The sequence below is a fragment of the Mauremys mutica genome, chromosome 8 (assembly GCF_020497125.1).
Source record: "Mauremys mutica isolate MM-2020 ecotype Southern chromosome 8, ASM2049712v1, whole genome shotgun sequence".
Classification (NCBI taxonomy): domain Eukaryota; kingdom Metazoa; phylum Chordata; order Testudines; family Geoemydidae; genus Mauremys; species Mauremys mutica.
In genome coordinates, this window is record NC_059079.1 from 74902141 (window position 1) to 74927770 (window position 25630).

At 47.2% G+C, this 25630-nt stretch overlaps 1 long non-coding RNA gene across 2 annotated transcripts; it reads right to left on the bottom strand.

Annotated features, from left to right (window-relative positions):
* Positions 1-601: 601 nt before the first annotated feature.
* Positions 602-14060, bottom strand: LOC123376390. Of its 2 annotated transcripts, none has more exons than XR_006581772.1 (3): positions 13938-14060; positions 3138-3256; positions 602-1200 (listed from the first exon to the last, which is right to left on the bottom strand). It is a non-coding gene; the product is annotated as an uncharacterized LOC123376390 (long non-coding RNA). The 2 variants fall into 2 exon arrangements; XR_006581771.1 differs by lacking the exon at positions 13938-14060 and adding an exon at positions 3436-3619.
* Between the last annotated feature and the right edge of the window lie 11570 nt (positions 14061-25630).

A 25630-nucleotide genomic window follows, 5' to 3' on the forward strand; every position in this document is an offset into this window, starting at 1 on the left:
ATGCTCAGCCGCCTTTTCTCACCCAAACACAGCCAAGCTTTGTGCAGGGAGTTACCAAAATGGCCTGTAGGGACAGACTGAGCCATCTCTCCCCTGCAACTCAGGTCCAAGCCCTGTCATTTTGCAGTGTGGATGCAGCTCAAGCTGCAGCCCTGAGTCAGATGGTCTGCATAGCACAGTACGGACACATTAGCACGGCTGTGAAACCTAAGCCCAGCATCTGAAAACTCAGGTTTACAATGCGGTGTGGCTGCTCAGACATGGGCTTAGAACCACTGAGTCCACAGCCTGGGTCCACAAACCTGGATTTATAATGCAGTGGAGATGTACTCTTAGAGTCTGAGTTCTTTGGGGCAGGGTCCATGTCAGGGTCCATGTCTGTACCTCGCCTAGCACAGTGTGGTCCTGGCCTCTAGGCACTACCACAATACCGATGATAACATACTCAGAACAAGGTGGGGTGAGTTTAAAGGCATCCGAGGACTTTAAGACAAGAATCACGATGGCTGTCAATGGGAGGTGTGCTCCTAACCCCCCCCCCCCGGCATTTTTACCCCCCTCCCCCATGCAATGAGACATTAAGGCTGAGACTGCAGGGGTGGATGGGTGGGAATTTTACTCCTTATTAGAGCTCTTCACTGGGACAATGTTATCTCTGTAATGCTGAGGTTCCCTAGCTCTGGATCAAGGGCTGATCTCCGTGACCCAGAGAACCCCTGAGTAATTTCCATGAACTCAGTGGAGCGACTCCAGAATTGCACCAGAATCTTGCCCCCGATGTTCTCTGTAGAAGGGGAAAGAGTAAGGGATATGTTCCTTCTCCTTTCAGATTTCTTCCCACCTGGCGTGCCGATGGCTGGGCCAGAGTAGAGTGACTGATTCAGCCTCTTTTTCTGCTGTCAAGTCTGTACGGCCCAGTTCTGGCTCACTGCGGAACCTCCTGCCAGCCAAGTCCTTAATTCCCGGCTTGCAGTGTCTGGAGGGCACCAATTATGCTGACCCATCTTCTCTCCTTCTCGACCAATTAGAATGTGCAGGTGTGAGGTTTTGCCATCAGCAACTCTGGTGGTTTATTCATAAGCTCTTTGTGTTGCATTGGGAAATTAACCCATGAGGGAGGTGATCCTGGATGCTACAGAGCCATCAAAGGCAGGAAATTCAGAGATCGGACTAATCCCTTCCCATCACCATCCTTCGTAACTGGAAAAAATCACACGTGACCATGTAATTAAATACAGTACCACAAGTTATATGCACAAGCAGGCCGAATTAAGGCTGCACAGGCTACCTTAATTCAGGCATTTCCTAACTTCTAAGTGCTTGACTTTGCAGTCTTAATGTTTTTAAACCCAGTTTTGTGTGTGTGTTTCCTAGTTTGTTTGTTTTTAAACAGAAATCCCACTGTCATCAGCAGGGATGTCACCTTTAGATCCACTGCACGGACTTCTGCAACTTGAGCTAACAAAGTAACTGATAGCAGTAGTAGGTTGTCAGCCTCTCTTTGGATTACCGGGGGATTGGACATTTTGTCAGTGGGTTTCCCAGACCTTTGACAGCACAGGAATGGTGGGACTCAGGAATCTTGGACACAGACTTTTTGCCCCACACTCCAACCTGCCCCTGTCCTGTCTCTTCCCCAACCCCGACTCCTTGTCCTGTTCTCACCTTGCCTTCTCACCCCTCAGGACTCTTCATCCCAGTCCCAGTCTCTGCCACCCCCTGCTCCAGTCCCAATCTCTTTGTCCTGCCATTCCCTTCCTGCCCAGACTCCTTGTCCCTAGTCTCCTTGCCCAGCCAATCCCAGTGCTTTGTCTGATCTCTCTCCCCCTTGCTCCATGGCCTCCATGTTCCCACTGGTTCCCAGTCTCCCTTCCTGGGCTCCTCAGCGGATCTCAGTGCCCCCCTTCACCCCTCCTTCTCCCAGTACCTTTGCCCAGCCAGTCTCAGTCTCTTCTCCCAGTTTATCACCCCATCTCAGTCACACTCCCACTATGTCCCAGTCTTCCCCCTCCATTCTCCTCCCCGGCTTCCTGCCCAGCCAGTCCTGATCTGCCCCCGTCCAACTCCCAGCCCATTTCCCTCTCCACTCCAGTCCCAATCTCCTCCCAGCAGGCTCCTTGTCCCCTCTGCATTTGACTCAGGGAAGCTTCCTCCTCCATGCCGCCTTGGCGTAGCACAGGGACATTGAGATCTCAGCGGGGACAAATTCCCTTCTCTCAGTTCCAGTGTCTGGCCCCCACCCAGCCTGCCTCAGCCCAGAACTGCAAATGTAGGGAAAGTCCTGCTCAGCCCAAGGCTGGAGCATGCCCAGTGCATATGGAACATTTGGGGAATTTAGCTACAAGGCTCTAGCACAGGGGTAGGCAACCTATGGCACGCATGCTGAAGGCGGCACACGAGCGGATTTTCAGTGGCACTCACGCTGCCCGGGTCCTGGCCACCGGTCTGGGCAGTTCTGCTTTTAATTTATTTTTAAATGAAGCTTCTTAAACATTTTTAAAACCTTATTTACTTTACATACAACAATAGTTTAGTTATATATTATAGACTTATAGAAAGAGACCTTCTAAGAATGTTAAAATGTATTACTGGCATGCGAAACCTTTAAATTAGAGTGAATAAAGGAAGACTCGGCACACCACTTCTGAAAGGTTGCCGAACCCTGCTCTAGCATGTCCCCACTAAACATGTGTGAACTGGGATATTTTTCAAAGGCCTATAACTGGGCCAAATTTGGGTGGATTTTCATAGGGCTGGCAAAAGGCACATCACTGACACAAAGGCCACCTCTCTGCCGAATGTCAAGTCCCTGCTCCAAAGCATGGGGGCGCTAGAGCTTCCCAAAGAAACAGACACCATCCCTGTTTCACATGTACTGAACAACATATTTGTCACTAGCCTTGCTCTCAGAAACACCTGCACTCTTCCTTGCAGATGTACAGTGCACTCCTCCTCCATCCAACACGTGACCCCTGGTGCCACTGCATCATGGACTTATGGGTACAACCCTGCCTAGCCACAGGGATGGTTTGTTGGTGTTTGTTCAACCTCCAGTGGTGGGGATTCCACAGCCTCCTTAGGTAATCACTTCCCGGGCTTAACTATCCTCAGTTAGAAAGTTTTCCCTAATATCTAACCTGAATCTCCCTTGCTGCAGATTAAGCTCGTTACGTCTTGTCCTGCCTTCAGTGGCCCTGGAGAACAATCAATCAGCATCGTCTTTAGAGCAGCCTTTTATATGTCTGAAGTCTGTTACCTTCAAAGAATGAGAGTGGCCGTCAGTGTACAGCACTCGGGCTTTCTGAGTGGAGCGTGCTAGAGAAGAGCTAAGCATTCCTATTAACCAGGTGAGCGAGAGACATGAATGACACCTCTGCGCACACAGGGCACAACGCAGAACATTTCAGTGCAAAGATCTTCTTTCCAGTCACTTACCTGCCTTCTTTCCAATGAGCATCAGTGCAACAGTCAGTGTCCCACCCGTGGCTGCTCCTGCCTCTCAGAGCTCTGTCCAGGACTCCCCTGGAGAAAAGGCTAAATAACAGCCAGTGTTCGCTCTTGCCTCCAATAGGGGCAGATGAGAAAGCCTGCCTGGGCCTCCTGATGTTGCATTGGCAATGCCGTCTCCCTTCACCTGTATAAAGTAGAACATATAACACCCCTCCCCTGCTCAGGGAGCTGGTAAATCTCCCCGCAGATGGAGCTGACTGAGGGGACCAAAGCCAGGGTTGCTTCCAGCTGCGCTAGCTCTCAGAAGTGCCAGATCTAGGCCGGGGTCTCCCCCTGGAGCATGCTGCACAGGCTGGTAGGGTACATGTATGCTGCATTGTAAACCCAGGTCTGCAGGACCCGGGCTTGTGGACTGGGTGTTTCCAAGCCCCTGCTTGAGCATCCACACTGCATTGTGAACCTGGGCTTACAGGTGCTGGACCCGGGAGTCACAGCTGTGCTAACCCAGCTGTTCTGCTCTGGGCAGACCTTCTGATTCGGGTTTGTGGCTTGAGCTGCGTCCACACTGCAAACTGACAGGGCTTGGACCTGGGTCACAACGGGACTTAGGATTTGACCCATCCCCCTAGCAAGGCCCTGAATGCTTGCTGAGCTGACTTGTGTGGGGCTGGGAGGGGGGCTGGACAGAGACCTGAGTCAGAGTCCAGGCTCAGTGCAGACATATACTTCAAGTGACAGCTGCACTGCAAGTGATAGGCGGCAGGGTCACACCACAGCCACAAGAGCAGGGCATGCCAGGTCATGTGTGTCTTCGTACACGACTGATGCTGGTAGTACATAGCAGGGAGCTGGCCTTTCCTGCTGTCATGCTTGGGATCCCTGGGTGGATTTCTTCCTAGGGGCCTCTAACAGGGCTCATTGTTCAGCTGGCATTTTGGCTGGCACGAGGGTTTGAAGAAGGGGGTAGGGGAAAGCAGCAAGGAGAACAACGGGTTGGTGAGATTGAAGACTGCCTAGCTTTGATGGGCATGTTCCCTCGGGGCAGGTGGGCATGCCCCCTGGGGCTGTGGTGACTGCTGTATAGCTGGCGCTAACTTTGCTTTGTAAATATAAAGACAAAAGCTTGCCAGCTTCGTTCCTTGCTGCCCATTAGGGTTCATAGCACAGTAGCAGAGCTAATTCTGCCTTTGCTGTGTGTGTGACACCACACCAAGTTGTAACAGGGTCAGATCAGAGCTACTTATGGGTCACACTGATCAGCAATGAGGAGTCCACAGCCCTTTCAATGTGCTGCCGGCAGACAGGGCTGGGATCAGCCAACTCACGCAGCACTGCCTCCCGCTGTCACTAAATGTCCCTCCTGGATTTGGCTGCAAGGGGAAGAGGGTGATTCCAGCACCAATTGTTTGAGGGTTAAAGACGATTCTCCAGATGTAGTTGGCTCCTGTTTCATTTCCTGTGATGCTGAGAAGGAGAAGACTGAGCGTGGCTGCACGGACTGTACCACGTCTTCACCTGCACTGTGTCTCAGAAACATCCCCGAGAGGAGCAAAGTGAGCCCTGGTATCTTAAAAAGCTTTCCAGACCCATTCATCCCAGGAGATGCAATTCCCATTGAGTTTGCATACCAATATCTTAGTGTGATTGGGGGCCCTGTGGAATAATGGGGGATCTAAAAAAGGTCTGAGGAGCAACTTTCCTTGCTTCACCAGCAACTCAGTAAGTGGCAATTTAAGTCTAATTAAAAGGTCCTTGGCACCAATTCAGTGACCAGGTAATTGGGCTTGTAACTTACACACTGGTGTAGGTGAGTGTAACTGACATACCCAGGGGCAGAATGTACTATGCAATGTGTGTAATTCATATCAGGTCAGCATTTGGAATCAGAGATAAGTGGTGCAGTGCATGGAATCATAGTGGCAGGGGAGACAATATGCCCAGGATTCCTGACATTGCTTAGATTCACCTGCATTGCTCTAGCTGGGCCAAACACTGTGGTCCATTGTCAAACAGACCTCCCAGGAAATCAGTGGGAGTCGGGAATTTGCCTTGTTTGGAAGTAGCTCCTGTGCACTTTTCAATCTTCTGATGAAAGGTGCTCTCTGAGGGCAAACGACTGATGGCTATTTGGCACTCTGCAGTTCTACAAGGTGTCAGTCCATGAAGCTAGTGGCTGATTAAAGTAGAACAAACAAAAGGAAATATGTCTCCCCCAGCATGTAGTCATGCTATAGAACTCACCCTGATGGTGTTACTGGAGTTCAGAAGGGCTGGCTAGCTGGTGAACAACAATAACACTGGTAGTTATATTACACGTTAGACATAGCTCATCAACTCTCATGCATCTGGGCAAAAAGTGATTACACGTACATCATGTTGAGGGTAGGGGTTGCCACATGCATCATGTTGAGGGTGGGGGTTGCCTTTCACAGAAGTATCACAGAGGCATAAAGGCAGGATGCAGGACTGAAACCAATGATCTAGTTGTGTTGAGTAAATTATATGAACGTGCAGACTCCAGAATGATAAAAAATCCCCTAAGCCATGAATGGACGATGAATCACAAACCGAAAACTCCCTATAACCCCAAACACTCATCAAACTCACCCAGCTCTGGCTCAATTTGTGATTTAGACAGCAGGGGGCGCGTGAGACTAAACAAAATCCAGTGAATGCACCTGCTCTGCAAACAGCCAGTCCTCATGCTCTCTTCCCAACAAGCAGGAGAAAAGGAACTCAAAGGCAGGTGAAGTAGCACGTCTGGGAGATTCAATGTGGGGCACGAACAAACATCCTACTCTTGTGAGTAGCAACTTCCTATTGTTAAGGTAGCAACATCTCAGTTTTGCTCCACTGGGTTACGTCTGGGCAGTGGAGGCAACTTGTGAATTGAAATATAAATTCTTTCTCATTGCGCCCCCACCCGTCCAGTGTGACTCAGATTGCTAGAGCTGGCTGGCCAAACGGGATCCTGTCGCTGAACTGTCACCTCTGAACCAGGTCCCAGTCCACTTAAAGTCGGTCAAGCTGCCCCTGTGACATGGATAACCGGTGTGGCAGGTTTGCGAGGGGAAGGAGTGATTTTGAACCAGGCCTACAGTGGTAGAGAAGAGGGATCCGGAGCCTCTTCTCTGCTGTTTCCCATTTTCCATTGACTAGGGTCACAGGCACAGTGGAAGGAAAAGCTGCAGAACTCATGATTTTTTAAAGTCAAACTTTCAATAAATGAGCCGCACTCAAATAGCAACAAGCCATGCTAGCGGGTGCAAAGACAGGCTAGTCTCCAGTGGTTACAGGCACTCTGGCTTTGGGCTAGTACCTTACAAGGCACTCCCGACCTATTGCATGCCCTGTTGTAGTGGTAGTCTTCGGCAGTCTGGTTATGACTCATCAGAGACGAAGCGAAGCCTGCACTGAACATATCTAACTTGGGATGTGCTCATTTACATGTGCAGTCTGATTGATTCACTCTGCCATAGTTGCCAAACCCCATGGAGACAGTCCAAGGGGGTGTATAGAAATAGACTCGTCACATGCCAGTTTTTAACCAGCCCTTTGCTAGGCTTTTCTTTTTGCCTACAGCAGTGATCTGCAGCCATTGTGGCAAGAGAAAAAACATTAAAAATCAATATGTTGTAACAGACCGGCACAACGGGCCATAGCAGGGCTCGAATCTGGGATCCGCAGCACTAAAAGTACAAGTCACTTGAAGTAATGGAGCAACTTTCTTGGCATCCAGTCTATAGCTGGCTTGTATCCTGGCTCAAACTAACGGGTAGTTTGTTTTCAAACTATGAGACGCACCCTCCCAGGGACGTGGAGGAATGTTTGGGCAGGGGGGCGAATGGTGATGCCAGGCGGCTTGAGCCAGCCCCTATGGGGGGCCGGGAGGGAGCGCCACCTCCACCCCTGACTCACCTTAGTGGGCCACCCAGCCTGTGGGTCTGTCAGGGTCAACATCTGCTGTGGCTGCATTGATTTCCGCTCCCAGCAGCCTCTGCGCCCAGCGCTGGCTCTGCATCCAGAGACCGTCGCACATGCCTTCCCCAGCCTGAAAACCTGAGTGGGGAGGGACAGAAGGGCTGGTATTGGCCCTGCCCTAGCGGTGCAGCCTGGCTGCAAAGTAGAAGCAGTCTGCTCTGGAGGAAGCCTTGGCTGGGCCATTGGTCACTATCTGTGCATTTGAAACATCCAGGTGGAGGTAATGTAATTAAAGCTGTGCTAAGGTCTCCGCTAGGTTTCTGAACAGGCTGTCAAGGATACTTCTGCATGTGTCTATTTTTGTCCTGGTTGGGGGGGTGCAACTCAAAGTGGGGGCTCGGCTCAGAAAGTCTGAAAGCCGCTGCACTCGAGGGAAACGCAGTCACATACTCTTAGCACGGACGCTACATACTCTCCCTACATGATATGCTGGTGGGGACTCTCTGCTGTGCATTGGGGTCCAAGCCCCACCTGGGGTGTATACGTACAGATGTGTGGAAACTGAATCCAGAACCTTTTAGCACCAAAAGTATAAGCCTGTAGCATGTGACTTACGGGATCCACTCCACTCAAGGTCAGTGAGCAGCCCGGTCATATCCTTCCAGAAGCCAGCCAGTGGAAGAAAACATGATCAAATACACTAAACCCGTGTATTACATAGTCACAATGTAGTACGTAGTTGCCCACATTTCCAAGTTGCTATAACAAAGTGTTAGCCAGAAACTTATCACTTGTATTGCAGTAGGCCCAGGTGCTGTCCAAACACCTCTCAACAACAACAGCTAGCAAGCCAGAGCACAGGGCACTGAGCTAGAATCAGCCATTCTATTGAAAGGGCCGTTGTCAAGTATTGTTATTGTAATTATTTATTGCGGTAGCACCTCAGAGCCCTAGTCCCAGACCAGCACCCCATTGGGCCAGTGCTGCACAGTCCCTGTCTCACAGAGGTTCAGGTCTAGGCCCAGATTTTTGGTGTTGTAGAAAAGGAATTTACACTAAATGATGCCAGAAATGCTTATATAGCCCTTCATCAAAGGCCCCAGCACACGTCAGCTGCTTAATCTGAAACCTAACAGATTAAGAGAAATATTTTCATCGTTTGCAAAATGTCCTGAAAACCAACCCTTCTTTTCTGCATCTAGGCTAGGGCATGTGGCTGAGAAACGGAGTGTGAATAGGAAGTGAAACCGATCAGTCTCATGTAAGTGAAGTGCAAAAGGAATGTATGAGTGCACCAGGAGAAAAGTATGTTCATTTCTTTAAATTCCTTCCATTATTACTAATCAGAGCTGTTATTAGCAATGTTTTTATTGCGGCTGTTTCCCTTTAAGCCTGGGCTTTCCCTGTGCAAAGGCACTGATGAGTTATTAATGTATGTCTGTGTACTTAAAAGAACATAACATTTGCCATCCCCCATCAGACGCCTCCAGACTGGTAACTCAGCTCCGGTAGTAGCCAGCACCTTTCTCCTTGGTACCTGTTGGCCACTGGAATGGTGTTGATTTAGCTATGCAGGCATTCCCGGGTTAGCTGGAGGTACCCAGAACCGCGCCAACATGCGCCCCTTGCTCAGGTTTGCAATGTTTTTGTCAGACAGCCTCCTGTGCCTCCCGGGTCTGATAGCAGGAGACAGATGGCTCATCACCCCCTGGAGAGGGATCCTGGAAAGGCAGTGTTCTGGATATGCTGCATGAGTGGGGACTGCGTCGTTCCCGTGGGCAGAGCCTGACTGTGAGAGATTTCCAAGATGTTTCCAGATTCACAGCTCCCTTAAAGGGCGATACCTGGCTAGACTGCATGAGAGATTGCTGCAATGGGCTGCATAGCGACAGCAGCAGTTACTCTTGGGCCTGCCTGGTTATCTGTTTCCAACAAACTCTGAGTCTGGGCCAGCATAAGCAGTGACAGCAGCAAACCTCCGGCTTCCATTGGCTGCTGCCAGATCTCAGCAAAGAGATGGAGCTGCCCATAATCTCTGGAAACTGCTAGGAATTACATAGTAAAACCAAACCTGGGAGCAGGAGCTTTTGTGCAGCTCCCCAGGACTCAAACCTCAGTTAAGCCACAGCGAAAAGCCACAAAAACAACAAGGAGTCCAGCGGCACCTTAAAGACTAACAGATTTATTTGGGCATCTGAGGTTTTTTAGCCACGAAAGCTTATGCCCAAAGAAATCTGTTAGTCTTTAAGGTGCCGCTGGACTCGTTGTTGTTTTTGTGGATACAGACTAACATGGCTACCCCCTGATAAGTGAACAGCCATGTTCTTGCAAATGTTTTGGCGAAAACAGGATAAGGCAAACAAAAAAAAAAAGTCCAAGCAAGATATCTAGAGGGAGCCCTGTTATGGACTAGCCCAGGGGTCTCAAACTCAAAGACCACAAGGGCCACATGAGGGCTAGTTCATTGGCCCGAGGGCCGCATCACTGACACCCCCACCTCGGTGCCCCCAGCCCTGCCCCCACTCCACCCCTTCCATGAGGCCCCGCCTCTTCCCACCCCTTCCCTGCCCCCATTCCAACCCCTTCCCTGAAGTCCCCACCCCAACTCTGCCCCCTCCCTGCCCCCAGAGGGTGCATGAAGGGTGTGGTGGGGGCTCAGGGCAGGGAGTTGAGGTGCAGCAGGGGGTTAGGGTGCAGGCAGCAGGCTCAGGGTGCAGAAGGGGTGTGGGGTGCAGCAGGGGGCTCAGGGCAGGGAGTTGGGGTGCAGGAGGGGGGTGGGATGCGGCAGGGGGATCAGGGCAGGGGGTTGGGGTGTGGAATGCAGTAGGGGGCTCAGGGCAGGGGGTTGGGGTGCAGCAAGGGGTTGAGGTGCAGGCAGGGGGCTTAGGGCAGGGGATTGGGTTGCAGAAGGGGTGTGGGATGCAGCAGGGGGCTCAGGGCATGGGGTAGAGGTGTGGGGTGCAGCAGGGGGCTCAGGGCAGGGGGTTGAAGTGCAGGCAGGGGGCTCAGGACAGGGAGTTGGGGGGCAGGGTGCAGGAGGGCTTCAGGCTCTGGGGTGGCAGCGACACACACCGGGGCCAGGGCAGGCTGCCAGCCCTGGCCCCACTCCGCTCTGGGAAGCAGTGGAACCATGTCCCTGCAGCCCCTGGGGGAGGGGGACGCAGGGCTCCGCACGCTGCTTGCTGTTCCTCCAGGTACCTCCCCTGAAGCTCCCATTGGCCACGGTTCCCCGTTCCTGGCCAATGGGAGCTGTGGGGGGTGGTGGTGGTGGTGGTGGTGCCTGGAAGCCAGGGCAACACACTGACGGAGCCCTCTGCTTCCCCCACTGTCCCCTGCCCTGGCCGCAGGGATGTGATGCCAGCCGCAGGGCTCAAGGGGGGCAATCCTGGGGCTGTAGTTTGTCCACCCCTGGCCTGGAGGTAGGCTGGGGGGGCGGGCGTGGGCCGCAGGAAATAGCCCCACAGGCCGCGTGTTTGAGACCCCTGGACTAGCCCAGCGGCTCTCAACCTTTCCAGACTGCTGTACCCCTTTCAAAAGTCTGGTTTGTCTTGCGTATCCCCAAGTTCTCCCTCACTTAAAAACTATTTGCTTACAAAATCAGACATAAAAATACAAAAGTGTCACAGCTCACTACTACTGAAAAATCGCTGACTTCCTTCATTTTTACAATATAATTATTAAATTAATCCATTGGAATATAAATATTGTATTTGCATGTCAGTGTACAGTGTCTAGAGCAGTATAAACAAGTAATCGCCTGTGTGAAATTTTAGTTTGTACTGAGTTTGCTAGTGCTTTTTATGTAGCCTGTTGTACAAATAGGCAACTATCTAGATGAGTTGATGTACCCCCCGGAAGACCTCCACGTACCCCCAGGGGTATGCGTATCCCTGGTTGAGAATAGCCCAATTGTAGCTCAGTGCTACAGGCTGCAAACTCTAGGGATACCTTCCTAAATGCACCCTGGGAAGGAAAGAGCATCCCTGCCCCTTCACTTCATTACAGCCAGAGCCTGGCTGCAGGGGCAGACTGTCTGTTGCCTGTGTGTATTGAAAAATCACGAGGCTTTGATATATGTCACGATACTTGACATTGCCTTTAAAAAAAGACCTTCACTTTTCTGAAAGAAGTTCCAAGAGTGAAAGAGCAAACAGTGGTGGAGGCAGTTTGGAAGCTAGCACACGTCTCACTAACTGTTCTCCAGTTGCTCTCTGGCCCAGCTTCTGTCTGCAAACTAATCAAACACAGGGGGTTGGATATAACAGTAGTTGCAACAGTATGTCACATTTTACTGCGCACTTCTAGCCAACAGTAGTACAGGAGCTCACATGGATTTTAGTTTAGCTCCTGTGCATATAAGTGGAAAACCACATAACTCTTGAATGGCCGGAGTACATCTGCAATGCTCCTGTCTGCTCCCTGTAAACAATTCTGCAAATCAAGTCTCCCAGGAAGTTTCCTATTTCTTTCTTAGTAAAATCCTCACCTGGGAAGTATTGTCTCGAACAGAATCTGTTTGTTGTGTGTATTGCCCAATGCTGCAAACAAATCCTCCGCAGCTGGGAGGGCAAAACCATTTCCTCACAAGTTTCTTTCACAGACGGTCTTTCTAAAGTTTCAGGCTCTGGTAACACTTGATCCTTTTCAGACAATAACCGATTTACAGGGCTCTTAGTCAAGTTGGCCGTGGCACCAAAACCTGCCCTGTCATTTCCAGCTAATATTCCTTGGTCAGGATCAATCTTTCCTCTTCTACAGCCACCGTTTTCTACTGTTTTTTTCTGGTTCCAACTCCAGCTGCTTTGTTGCTTGGGGTGGAAAGTGAGGAGAAGGTTGGTCTGAGACTAACAAAGCAACTGAGTTGGGCTCCTGGGAATGGTTATTGGAGGGATCGAGGGGTAGAACAACAACAAAGTGTGCTACCCAATGACTCAGTGTCACACCTGAGTAATTACCTTGATAATGTCTGGAGAAAGAGTTTTCCCAGCCCATGTGATTCAGGGTGGCAGCAGGCACTGATCTAGTGTGTTTTATAGCATGCTTTAAAATTCCTAAGCTCTCAGCCTGAGGATCATTGTCCAATGCAGCTCTGGAAGGCTGTGTGCAAATCTGCTTCTGTGATTTTGCTTTTGAAAGCTATTAGCTCTGGCCATCTACAAATTATTGGGTGAAATTATGGCCTGTGGGATGCAGAAGGTAAGGCTAGATGATCATAATGGCCCTTCTGGCCTTAAAAATCTCCAGGTGAAATGCTGGCTTTACTGACGTCAATGGCAAAGCTCCTTTTGACTTCAATGGAGACAAGATTTCACCCTATGGATCTGGGAATCTTAGCAATCGGCATCAGTTACTGTGAGGAGCATTTGTTTGTCCCTTTGCAAAAGATGATATGGATTCTCTGTCCGGGTATGTTAGCCCACTGCCAAGGGTGGTAGAACATAGTGGCAGGCACCTTACAGCAAGTGCGCTTAGCAATGCTATGTGCTAATCAGTACCTGGCAACCCAAAAGAACTTCCGCTAAACATTGGCTGAAGTCCTGGCCCCATGGAAACTGACCTCAACAGAGCCATGATTTCACTGATTGTCTATGTGGGCGGCTCATTAGGTCTGAGCAGAGCCCAGGGACTCCTCCTAAGCAGATCAGATTGATGAAGCGGGATGTTGGCTTGCAGCACTCTGTACTAAAGGGTTTTCTAGGAACACAGTTTGAATGTTAATGGCAGTAAGTTGTTAAAGCCCTTTTCCCCTTTGTTTAGTGGTGACATTAATTCAGTCAGGACTCCAAAGGTGAAATCACTCCAGGACCTTGCCTCCTTCCTATGTTCCAAAATTCGGCCTCTCTTTGAACAAACTGATCAATAGGGAAATCCCGTGTGAGATGCTCCGTGTGCAAGTCAATGCTTCATTCTCCTTGGAGTGAGGTTTCCCAGCTGTACCAAACCCAGCCATGTTGATTGCTGTGCCTGGAGGCCTCCTGCTTGATCTCTCGTGGGGAAGGGGGCCTGTGGTCCCCTGTCCTGGGACTTAGGAAGTGTGGGTTCTAGACACACCTCGGCCATGGACCTGCTGTGCAATGTCACTTCCCCTCTGCACAAGGGATAATGACACCTGCCTGCCTGTGAGGCACTTTGAGATTGGTGGATGAAAAGGGCCAGGTGTTGTTACCACAGAGACTCTCCAATACAGTTTAGGGAATCAGTCATTAATCCCTCACCTGCTCCAAACAGTACCCCATTGTCATTGCTATGTATATAACTCCCCTGTTAGATAATGAAAAATCAGGCACCCCTCTGAATTTCCGTGCTGAACAGATTAATTGACTCATTCATAGAGAGGCCAAAGAGTGAGAGCTCCACCAGCCGCCTCGCTAGCTAAGAAGCCAGCACACTCATCACCGTCATCAGCCACGGGGCTCTTCTACACAGCTCTGTCTCCAGATTAACCAAAGGCCCAGCTATGCCATTTAGTTCAACACTCCTGCCTCACTCTTCCCAAATGCTGAACCCCTGCCAGCATCAGCCTAGTCCAGGTGCGCACACGGAGATGGAATCAACCCTTTACTCACCAGATTGAACACTGTGGAAAGCACACATCTAAACACTGCTCCTCATAAACTCAGTGACAGCCAATCTTCCAACCCTCCCCAGGAGAAGGGAGGAGATGACCTCTCTCTGATGTCACAGTCCCACCACTTCCCATCAGGAAAGGAGCAGGTGATTGTGGGATGATGTCACAATTCCACCTTGGAATGACTGGCTAATTGACCTATGATATGAAACTCCTCCTGGAAATATGAGAAGTGAGGAAGAGGAGAGAGGAAGAATCATGATTGGTCAATTTACCTCTGATGTCAGACACTCTCACCACTCAGAAATAAGTCTTCTTCGTATGGCTGATATAGATGTAGAGCAACAACTATAAATTAGGAATTAGGGAGGGGGAAGGAGGGAGCTACCTCTGGCACCACAAAACCATTGCAATTAGCTCTTTGTAGAGAAGCTGAGAAGTGAGTGAGTAGATAAAAAAGTGGCATTGCAGGAGGTGGGGAGCCAAGCCCCTCTTGCCCATCCTGAGAAAGGTTACCTGCTAGCCTGTTCAATTGTTTAAGGAAAATCTTACAGGAAAGTATCAGTCCTTTGTGGGCCATATACCTGCTCATTTTATTCGTGTGAGTGGTCCCCATAAAGTCAGCGAGAGGATTTATATGAGTAAAGCCAGCTGGATATGGTCAGATCTATACATATATAGGAAAAATGTAGACATCTTGAACAGTTAAATGTGAAACTCTCTCTACACATAAATGTGTAACAGTACTACATGTGCTTTGGAAAATATTTTGCAATGTGTGGCTATTTTTCCATGAAGTGCTGAGTAAAACATTGATAATATACCTATATGTCACATACTACACTGGTATTACGTATCATAAAATAGCAGCACAACACGTGCCACACTCCCTACAAGTTTGTGCATTAATGGCCAAACAACCAGTAAGCCACCTATGTAAAAATGACAAAACAACTTGGGAAAGGTGATAAGTTTAAGGTCTGTGCAATTCCTCATTTTGATGTGCGACATTTGGCTAATCAGACTGGTCCAAGTCATCCTAATTACACCTTGTTGCAGCCTTGAGTAATCAGAACTTAGACTCAATCTCTCAGATAGCACTTTGCAATCTTTGTGGCCAGAACAGCGACTGTATCACTATGCTAGGGTACTTCCATGCTTGTTAACGAGCAGATGAATCCAGTTCTGGCATGCACAGTTTAAAAGGGTGTTTGACAAATTGGAAAGGGATCAGGAAGGTGCTACAAGGAAGATTCGAGGTTCAGGGAAACATGCCTTGCAGTGAGACAAGTGAGCTAAAGGAGCTCAATCTAGTTAGTTTATCCAAGAAAAGGTCAAGAAGTGACTGGATTATGGTCTCTGAGCACCTACATGGGTAAAGGGCCCTTAAATTTGGAAGAAAAGGGCACAAGATCCAATGGCTGGAAGCTGAAGCTAGACAAATTCAGTCTAGAAACAAAGTGAGGGTAATTAATCATTGGCATTACCGAGGAATGTGATAGATTCTCCATCACTTAACGTTAGGGTGACCAGATGTCCCAATTTTATAGGAACAGTCCTGATTTTTGGTTCTTTTTCTTATATAGGTTTTCATTACTGCCCACCCCCATCCCGATTTTTCACACTTGCTGTCTGGTCACCCTACTTAATGTCTTTAAATCAAGACAGTATCTTTCTAAAAGTTATGCTACAGCTGCAACAGAAGTTATGGTCTTAAGGCAGATATTACTGTGTGAGGTTCTAGGGTCTGTGTTATACAGCAGGTCAGACATGATGATCATAATGGTCCTTTCTGGCATGGAAACTATGTACCTATGACTAACATTGAACCTACAGCTCTTGCATTGTGGCTATGGGTGTGGCATTCCCCATTTAGTCTAGTTTGTAAAGTCTAGAATGAAGATTCCAGCCAATTCCCGTTGTCGTTAAGGCAGATGGCTCATCACTTTGCAGGAACAGTTTGTTGAGAGGAAGTGCTCTACATTGCGTAGTAAAGAACAGTTTATATTCAGGCTATAGTCATGGGAGTAAGAACTATGGACCTGAGTGATGTAACTGGCCATTTATTGTACATATGTATATAAATGATTAATGCACAGATAAGAACACATTGTACCCAGATATTTTTGTTGTGCTTTCATTAGTGGTCTCATTTTTCACATGCAAAGCAAATACAGTGCATATAATTTTGGATTCGATCACTTACATGCCAGTTTATTGTGCACATACACTCACCACACTTGTAGAAACAAGACCGTACATATAAAACATTGATTATTGCACATGTAAAATAAAGTTCTGCTTATTTTTCATGCTTTGCATAGCACTGAGAATTCTAGTTTGAGAACATTTTGGATAGGTTATGGCCAAGATTTTTAAAAATAAGGCCTAAAATGAAGGTCCTAAATCCATATTTAGGCACCTAAATAACTAATCTGATTTTCAAAATCACTGAACACTGAAAGCAGGCAATTTATTGAGGTATTTAAATATGCACTAAAGAGGCCAACTTCAAGCACCCATGTTTCAAGAACTTAGCCTCGGTATCCACTGCACACATTTTTCTACATTTAAAAATTACATAAACGTGTAGTGTTTAAATGTTGAAAACATTGTAAATAAGAATTAAAATGCAAACAGAAGCTTGCTGTTTAAAAAAATAATACTTCACAAAGTAGTTACTGTAGAAGCAGCAAAGACTAACAGAACCAGACTAACACGGCTACCCCTCTGATACTTGACAAAGTAGTTACTGAAAGCCATTTCCAGGTTTTATGAAAAGCTCGGTTTTAACCAAGTGAGAAGGAAAGAATTTCCAGTTTACTGATCCTCTATAAAACCATGATGTGTGAAATTGTTAAATAGATATGAATGGATTGAAACTGCAACATACTGAGTGTCTTAAGTAGCTGTCCAGATGAGACACAGATCCAGTCCAATCATCTTTGGTTTCCTTCTTACAGCGGCTAATGACCTCCTCTTTGGCTTGTGGGAGCAAAGCAATGGCAACTCTTGGAATGAGACTCTTCTCAGCACTCATGAATAGGTCCCTCTTCTAAGGACATAGTCGTTGCTTCTTCATTCAGGCCCTGACCTGCAAAACACTAAAGCACATGCTTAGCTTTACTACTATAAGCAAGTCCATTGGAAAAAGTGGGTTTATTTCCAGTAGTAAAGTTAGCGCGTGCATAAGTGTTTGAACTAGTGCTTGGTAAGATTTTTCAACCAAAACTTCTCTCCTTTCCCCCTCCCCCTCGCCAAAAATGCAGATTCAGCAATGCTGAAATGTTTTGTGAATTTGTGTCGGTTTCACTGACTTGTTTGTGTTGGGGAAAAATCCAAAAAAGTTGAAACATTTTGATTTTTTGGTTTGGAATGACTTCATTTTGACATTTCCGTCAATTTAAAAAAAAATAAAAATCTTTAAAATATTCAAAATTGAAACAAAACATTTCGTTTGGGATCAAATTAAATATTGGGTTGTCCCAAAACAATGATTTTATTTTTCAGAATTTCTAGCCACGTAAAAAATTAATTATTTGCACAGCTCTGGTTTCACTCATTGGGGCCTCAAAGAGTTTCAGTTAAACAACAAGGGATGACGTCTACAAACATTTACATTAACTATGAAAAGTGTGCCATCCCCAACATGTGGCCTCCAAATGCAGGAAGGCACCTGCTGCTAATATAATCGCTCTGTACGGTACGTTTTGTCTGCCAAATAGGCACAAGATAAACATTTACAACCACCACGTTTGAATAGCTCAAGTGAGGTTCTAAGATGCTCAGACTCACAGATCTGGGCTAACAGCCAACTTGATCTCCAAAGCTGGATATAGCCCAGATTTGGCTGCCTTTAACTCCCAAGTAAATTCTTGTGGGATGTTGCAATTGCTTGTCACACACAAACACTTTGATTTCAGGAAGTAATCTTGGGTGTTTCAAATTATTAATGATGACAAAGAAATATTTTTAGTTGCACTCTATCTTTATAATTCCAGTAGCACTAGAATGCCCAAAGAGAGTTCTGTAATATTCTCGCCCTATTTGATTTCAAGTAGTCAATCAAATTGAAGGCTTGGAACTAACATGAAGTTCTGAAATTGCTTCTATTTGACCTGGTTGAAGGGACTCCATCCAGGTAAGTTAGACCCCACATCTGACCTTTTACCAAACTCAAATGTCAATAGAATTGTTTCTGGTTTCAAAGGAAACAGCTTCTCCCCAAAGGAATGACTTTCCCCAGTAGGGTTTGCAATCTGTGCCTTGCAGCATCCTGCTAAAATATGTGAACTAGAAAGTCAATCTGTGTAGGAAAAAAAAAATGAAAGTGACTCATCTATTTTTATTGTCCAGGCAGTGAGAAATGCATGAGATGAATCAGCTGCATGCACATCAGTAAGGAAATTAGGGGTGAAATCCTAGCCCCACTATAGTCAATGGGAGTTTTGGCACTGATTTCACTGGGGGCCAGGATTTTCCCCTAGATCTTTAAAATTCTTTTATCTGTATAATAAGTTTCCAGGGTTGTCACTCTGTCTGCGTGTCACTCTGAAGCCTAGGATGTCTACTGAGTGAACTGATGGAAACAGGTTCAGTCATCACTGGGATTCGTGGTCTGTTACCCTCCAACTTTTAAGTTCTCGGTCATTTTGATTTTACGAATTACACCCGTGTGACGTACAGCTAGCTAAATAAGACATGTATCTCTCTTCCATGCTTAAAGTCCTAGACCACTGTGATATCAGAGGTGACTCAACCAATCACCACCCTTACTTAACAGCTAATTTATATGCAGTAGTTTCATTGGTTGTGTGAGGGAAACTGAACAAATGATGGATTACTTGGCCAAGTTGCCACACCCATGTGACATCACGGGGTTTCAGCTACTAGCTGTTATAAACTACCTTGTTACCAGCAAAACTGGTGAGGATGTTTTATATGTGAATTTTAACCTGAGAGTTTCTACTCCACTTGCACGGCCAATAACAATAAAAGACTTACATGGGGTATGCAGAAGGAAGAAGCAAAGGTCCAGTTGATCCCACTAGATATGTTGTGCTTCGATGTTCCTTCTTCTCCATGGAAGGTGGGTTCAGATGCCTCCATCTCAGTATCCCCCACTCCAGACTCCATGTTTCATCGCAAAATACTTTACAAACAAACTATAAATAGATCTATTTCCCCTGCCACCTCTGTTCTGAAATGAAGAGCTGAATAACAGTAAGACTACATAACTGGGACAGGAAATGGAAGAATACCCCGGCCTACTGTCACTGCTGGGGAAAGTTAGGGAAGCAGAAAACAATAATCTGAGATGGAATTTGGCCTTCTCAGCAGGATTAACACCTTGGGGTTTTTTGTGAACAATCTCTAATCACAAGTGGTTAAGACTTTCCCTTTACATCTCATCTGAAAGGCAGCACATTGCCCCACAGTGCTGTGCTGTGGCATTGGTTCATCCTAACTTATAGGAAAAAGCACCCTCCCAGATCGCCAAACCTCATCCCTTCTTGGAGGACTGGGTTTTTCTTAGAGCAGTGGTTCTCAAACTTTTTTTTTGAGGACTACTTGAAAATTGCTGAGGGTCTCGGCGGACCATTTAATGATCTTTCCAAATGTTGTTTGTACCATTAGCTAACTATTTTAAAGTGCTTTGGATAAAAGCTCTATATAAAAAAAAACTCTTAATAATAATTAACGTTTTTTGTTCTACAAAGAAAAGCACACAACTCATATTTTAATATCAGTAGTCTTACCTTTCTAATGCAATGGATGTGCCCTCTCCCCCCCGCCGTGGCAGCCCCTGAGCTGGGGCTGGGAAGGAGGGGGGTCTCTCCCTCTCTCCCCCAGCACAGAAGCCCCCAAGCTGGGGCTGGGAAGGAGCAGGGTCTCCCCCGGCCACAGCAGCCACAGACCTGAGGCTGGGAAGGAGGGCCGTCTCTCCCCAGCAGCTGCAGCCCTGGAGCTGGGGAAAGTCACCTCTTTCTCTGGTTGTTGCAGCCCTGCAAGTCCCAAATTTCCCCCATCCCCTGTTCTCACCCCACTGCCCTCTCCCACCTACCCCCTATTCGCCCCTCTTGGCCACCACCTCACCTTACATGCGCGTCTTCTCCAGGGTCCAGGCCCCTAATTAGTGGAGCCACACCTGCGCGGCTCCATTAATTAGGTGGTTGGCCCTTCATTTTCTCGTGTGTGGCCACCCAGGAACACACCTTAGAGGGAACTATCTGCAGACCACCTGAATGGAGCTTGCGGACCACTGGTGGTGCTCAGACCACAGTTTGAGAACCTCTGCCTTAGCGACTCCCATCCAAGTCCCTGGCCCTGCTTTCATGGGAAGCTTGCAGAAGGTGGCAGGGCTTAAGGTTAAACAAAAATTGAGTCAGCTTCAGCGAAAAAGATAAATAGGAGCAGCTGAAAGCAGAGAATGCTCCAATACACTAAAAGGTAGAGGCCAACCCAAAAACAAAGGCTTTCTGTGGCAGGAGGAGAGAGAAAGTGGGTTTTAAGAACAGGTTAAACAAACACCGATCAGGAATGGTCTAGATAATACTTAGTCCTGCCATGAGTGCAGGGGACTGGACTAGATGATCTCTCAAGGTCCCTTCCAGTTCTATGATTCTATGAGTCTATGTTTCTATGAAAAGCAGCAAGATGCAATGTCACAATCTCATGTCTTCCTGCCACTCTAAGAATCTGGCAGTGAATTCTTACCAGAGCTTCTCTATTGCAGTAAAGGAAATGAATCTTTCAATGCAACATATTTCTAGGAGGGGCTTCCAGAAGGATCAGAGGACAATAGTGTACAAGAACTGGGAGAGGAGGGCAGTCAGGATTAGCTGGGAATGTGAAGGCAATATCGCAAGAACTGGAGAACTGATTGCATATGTGGAGCCTTGGAATTCATGGGCTTTGCTGACAATGCCGGGGAGCAGGGACACAGTCACCTTTCATTCAAAGGAAGCTCAGGCAGATCCTCAAAGTTATTTAGGCACCTAACTGTCACTGATTCCAATGAGAGTTAGGTGCCTAAATACCTTTGTTGATCTAGACCAAGGTGAGTCCTGGGGTGACACTGGAAGACTCAAGACCTAAAATTGGAGAGACCCAAAGACCTTAAGAGCATAAGTCCATAAGAACGGCCATACTGGGTCAGACCAAAGGTTCATCTAGACCAGTATTCTGTCTTCCAACAGTGGCCAATGCCAGGTGCCCCAGAGGGAATGAACAGAACAGGTAATCATCAAGTGATCCATCCCCTGTTGCCCATTCCCAGCTTCTGGGAAACATACTGGCTAATAGCCATTGATGGAACTATCCTCCATGAATTTATCTAGTCATTTTTTGAATCCTGTTATAGTCTTGGCCTTCACAACATCCTGTGCATTGTGTGAAGAAATACTTCCTTTTGTTTGTTTTAAATCTGCTGCCTATTTTTATTTACTTTTGTACTTTCTCCACACCAGTCATGATTTTATAGACCTCTATCATACCCCCCCATGTCTTCTCTTTTCCAAGCTGAAAAGTCCCAATCTTATTAATCTCTCCTCATACGGAAGTCATTCCATACCCTAATCATTTTTGTTACCCTTTTCTGTACCTTTTCCAATTCCAATATATCTTTTTTGAGATGGGGCAACCACATCTGCACACAGTATTCAAGATGTGGGCATACCATGGATTTATACAGAGGCAATATGATATTTTCTTTCTTATTATCTATCCCTTTCTTAATGATTCCCAACATTCTGTTTGCTTTTTTGACTGCCGCTGCGCATTGAGTGGATGTTTTCAGAGAACTATCCACAATGACTCCAAGATCTCTTTCTTGAGTGGTAACAGCTAATTTAGACCCCATCATTTTATATGTATAGTTTGGATTATATTTTCTAATGTGCATTACTTTGCATTTATCAGCATTGAATTTCATCTGCCATTTTTGTTGCCCAGTAACCCAGTTTTGTGAGATCCTTTTGTAACTCTTTGCAGTCTGCTTTGGGCTTAAGTAGTTTTGTATCATCTGCAAATTTTGCTACCTCACTGTTTACCCTTTTTTCTAAATCATTTATGAATATGTTGACTAGTACTGGTCCCAGTTCAGATCCCACTGTTTACCTCTCTCCATTCTGAAAACTGACCATTTATTCCTATCCTTTGTTTCCTATCTTTTAACCAGTTACTGATCCATGAGAGGACCTTCCCTCTTATCCCATGACAGCTTACTTTGCTTAACAGACCTTGGTGAGGGACCTTGTCAAAGGCTTTCTGAAAATCCACTATATCCACTGGATCCTCCTTGTCCACATGCTTATTGACCCCCTCAAATAATTCTAGTAGATTGGTGAGGCATGATTTCCCTTTACAAAAACCATGTTGACTCTTCCCCAACAAATTGTGTTCATGTATGTGTCTGATAATTCTGTTCTTTACTATAGTTTCAACTAGTTCACCTGGTACTGAAGTCTGTAATTGTTGGGATCACCTCTGGAGCCCTTTTTTAAAATTGGCATCACATTAGATATCCTCCAGTCATTTGGTACAGAAGCTGATTTAAATGATAGGTTACAAACCACAGTGCTTCTGACTCTTTTTAGAGTACCAGGTAAAGAAGTGGTTAGAAGAGGGAGCTGTGTGGGATATTAATAAAGGGACCAACTATCAAACAAGCAAATTCCGTGTTTTATCCAGACAGTTCTAGGAATCAGACTGAAAGCCATACACTGGGGGATCTTATCCACCCTTCTAGCTTTTGCTGGGCTGTCTCTGCATCCTTCAGTGCTTTGTCTAATCTACTTATAAACAGAACTTAAATAATGAGACCTTCAGCTCTTCCCTTGGGAAACTATTGGGAAATGTTTTCAGACAGTCTAAGTTTTTCTTCCTTCTGATTCATCCCATTCCTCCTAGTTATCACCTTCACTGTGCTCAACAATTCCTCTATTGCTTCGGTTTCATGCTCTTCAAATACTTGCAGGCAATTATAGTTTAAGCAATGAAAGGTCCATCATTGTGGTGGATAGGTCCATCAATGGCTATTAGCCAAGATGTTTGCAGTGTTGTGGTAGCCATGTTAGTTCCAGGAAATTAGAGAGACAAGGTGGGTGTGGTCATAACTTTTATTGGACCAACTTCTCGAAAGCTTGTCCCTTTCACCAACAGCTTACACAGAGCTCTTCTTCAGGTCTGGGCAAGATTAGCCAAGATAGTCAGGGATATAACCCATGCTCATGGCGACCCTAAACCTCTGACTGCCAGAAGCCAGGAGGTGAAGACAGAGGTGGGTCTCTCCAAAATTGCCATGTTCTGTACATTCTCCTTCAAGCTCTGGCATTGGCCTCTGTCAGAAGACATGATGCTGGGCTAGATGGACCATTGGTCTGACCCAGTATGGCTGTTCTTATGTTCTTAATTTTTATATAATTTAGGTTGATATTTTCAAAGGTGGCACCTCAATGTATGTCCCATCAGTATGGAGCTAAGTACCTAATAGTAAGCAGCCATGTGTGAGAATTTTGGCCTCAATTCTGCCCTAACGAGTGAAACCCTTCAGCCTCTTTGTTAAATTTGTTACTCTTCTTTGACTCTCCTCTCCACTCACGTTGCCCCCTATCATTCAGTTCACTTTCTGGGATGTGCTCAGCCCAAGCTGTAGGTACCTGGGGATAGTAAGTGTGCTTGGAGCAGGATATGCAAGTCGGCATGAAGTGTGCAGAACCGGCTGGCACAGCCTCCACCCTGGGCGGTAATAGCATGGGAATGGGTGGGGGTCTCCTGGCCAACAAATGCACTGATGCAGGCCAGACACAATTTAAACCTGGCCCAGCATCCTCTCTGCCTCATAAAGAGAGCCTGGCCCAATTATTCATAATCAGCCAGAACAGGGAGTTCTGATCACAAGGGTCCCTTCTGGACTTAGAACCTATGAATACATGATTAGTTTGTCTAGTTTAGAAAATGAACCAATGAGACACTAGGCACATGTACTATGGGCTTGTCTACACTTAAAATGCTGCACCGGTGCCCAGGAGTGGTGGAAGGTCCCTAAAAGTGGAGGGGCCACTGGCACCCGAACTGTGGCCCTGCCCTTTCCCCTTGAGGCCTCATCCCCATGCCGCCCCTTCTCCCCGAGGCCCCACCCTTGCTCCACCCCTCTCCATGAGGCCCTGCCCTTGTATCACCCCTTTTCCCCAGGCTCCTCCCTGCCCCTTCCCCCCCGAGTCCCCGCCTCTGCCCCTGCCCCCGCCTCCCGAGGCCCTGCCTCTTGCTTGTTCCTCTCCATCCTCTCCCCCTCCCACCCCCCCATCATTCGCCCTTTTGGCCAGTTAAATGTGGGAGGACATAGCCTTCATAGCGCTTCAGTGAAGACACTACCTATGTCGACAGGGGGGGTTCTCCAATCAGTATAGGTAATCCACCTCCCCAGGACAATTCTCCATCAACCTAACGCTGTCTACACTGAGGTTAGGTTAGTTTAACGGCGTCGCTCCAGGGTGTGGACTTTTCACACCCTCTGAGTGATGTACTTATACTGATCTAATTTCCTTGTGTAGACTGGGCCGAACTGAACACGGTATTAAAGTCCTATCTCCAGTCCCACCAGAGGCAGCCAGACTGGAGCTATCACATCTCTGCTGTGTGACCGAATCCTTCAAGCAGACACAGCCCAAAATCACGGGGCAGGTGATGGGGATTTTGCCAGCAAATGTCTTTGCAAGCTCATCCCTAGCATATTATCTGCTATTTCTGAGATTGCCTTCAGCACTGCTACTTTCCAGCTCTCTCCCTCAAGTTGTACTGAGGTGTGCTCTCCTTGGCTGTATTTCTAGCTTCAGTACATATCCCGCTGCATCACCATAGTGTCTGAACAGCTCACACTCTTCAGTGGGTTTATTCCACAGCACCTCTGTGAGCAAGCAGTGCTGGCATCGACATTGCACAGATGGAGAACTGGGGCCCAGAGAGACGTCTATGGAAGGGGAGAGAGTTGAACTGGGCTCTCCCAAGTACCAGGCTAGCAGCCTCACCATTGCCCCAGCCTTCCTCCCTAAAAATATGGAGTAAGATATCTTCTCTTTCCTGCCCATCTGTCTAACCCCCCACACCTGGGCTTGTCGTGCTCCCAGATTAACAGCATTTGTAAAGAATAATATGCCTGGTACATCATCTTCCATATTGTTAAAAAAGAACTTTAATAAAACTGGATCAAACACAAAATCCCCCTTAGTGGCCCTGTCTTGGGTCCACTCACTGTTAGGGGCGCCTTCTTCTGGCCGCTCTGGGGATTAGCTCCTGCCGGGTGCTACACCCTCCTCTGGCAGTTTATTCACCTGTCAAATTCTCTCACCCTGCGCCTGCGGCCCCCCTTGCTCCAGGAGCTGCTGCAGCTTTCTCTTAAAAAAGAACAGGAGTACTTGTGGCACCTTAGAGACTAACAAATTTATTTCAGCATAAGCTTTCACGGGCTACAGCCCACTTCTTCGGATGCATAGAATGGAATACACAGACAGGAGATATTTATACATACAGAGAACATGAAAAGGCAGAAGTATGCATACCAACTGGAAGAGTCCAATCAATTGAGATGAGCTGTCGTCAGCAGGAGAAAAAAAACCTTCGAAGTGATAAAGGTTTTTTTTCTCCTGCTGACGACAGCTCATCTCAATTGATTGGACTCTTCCAGTTGGTATG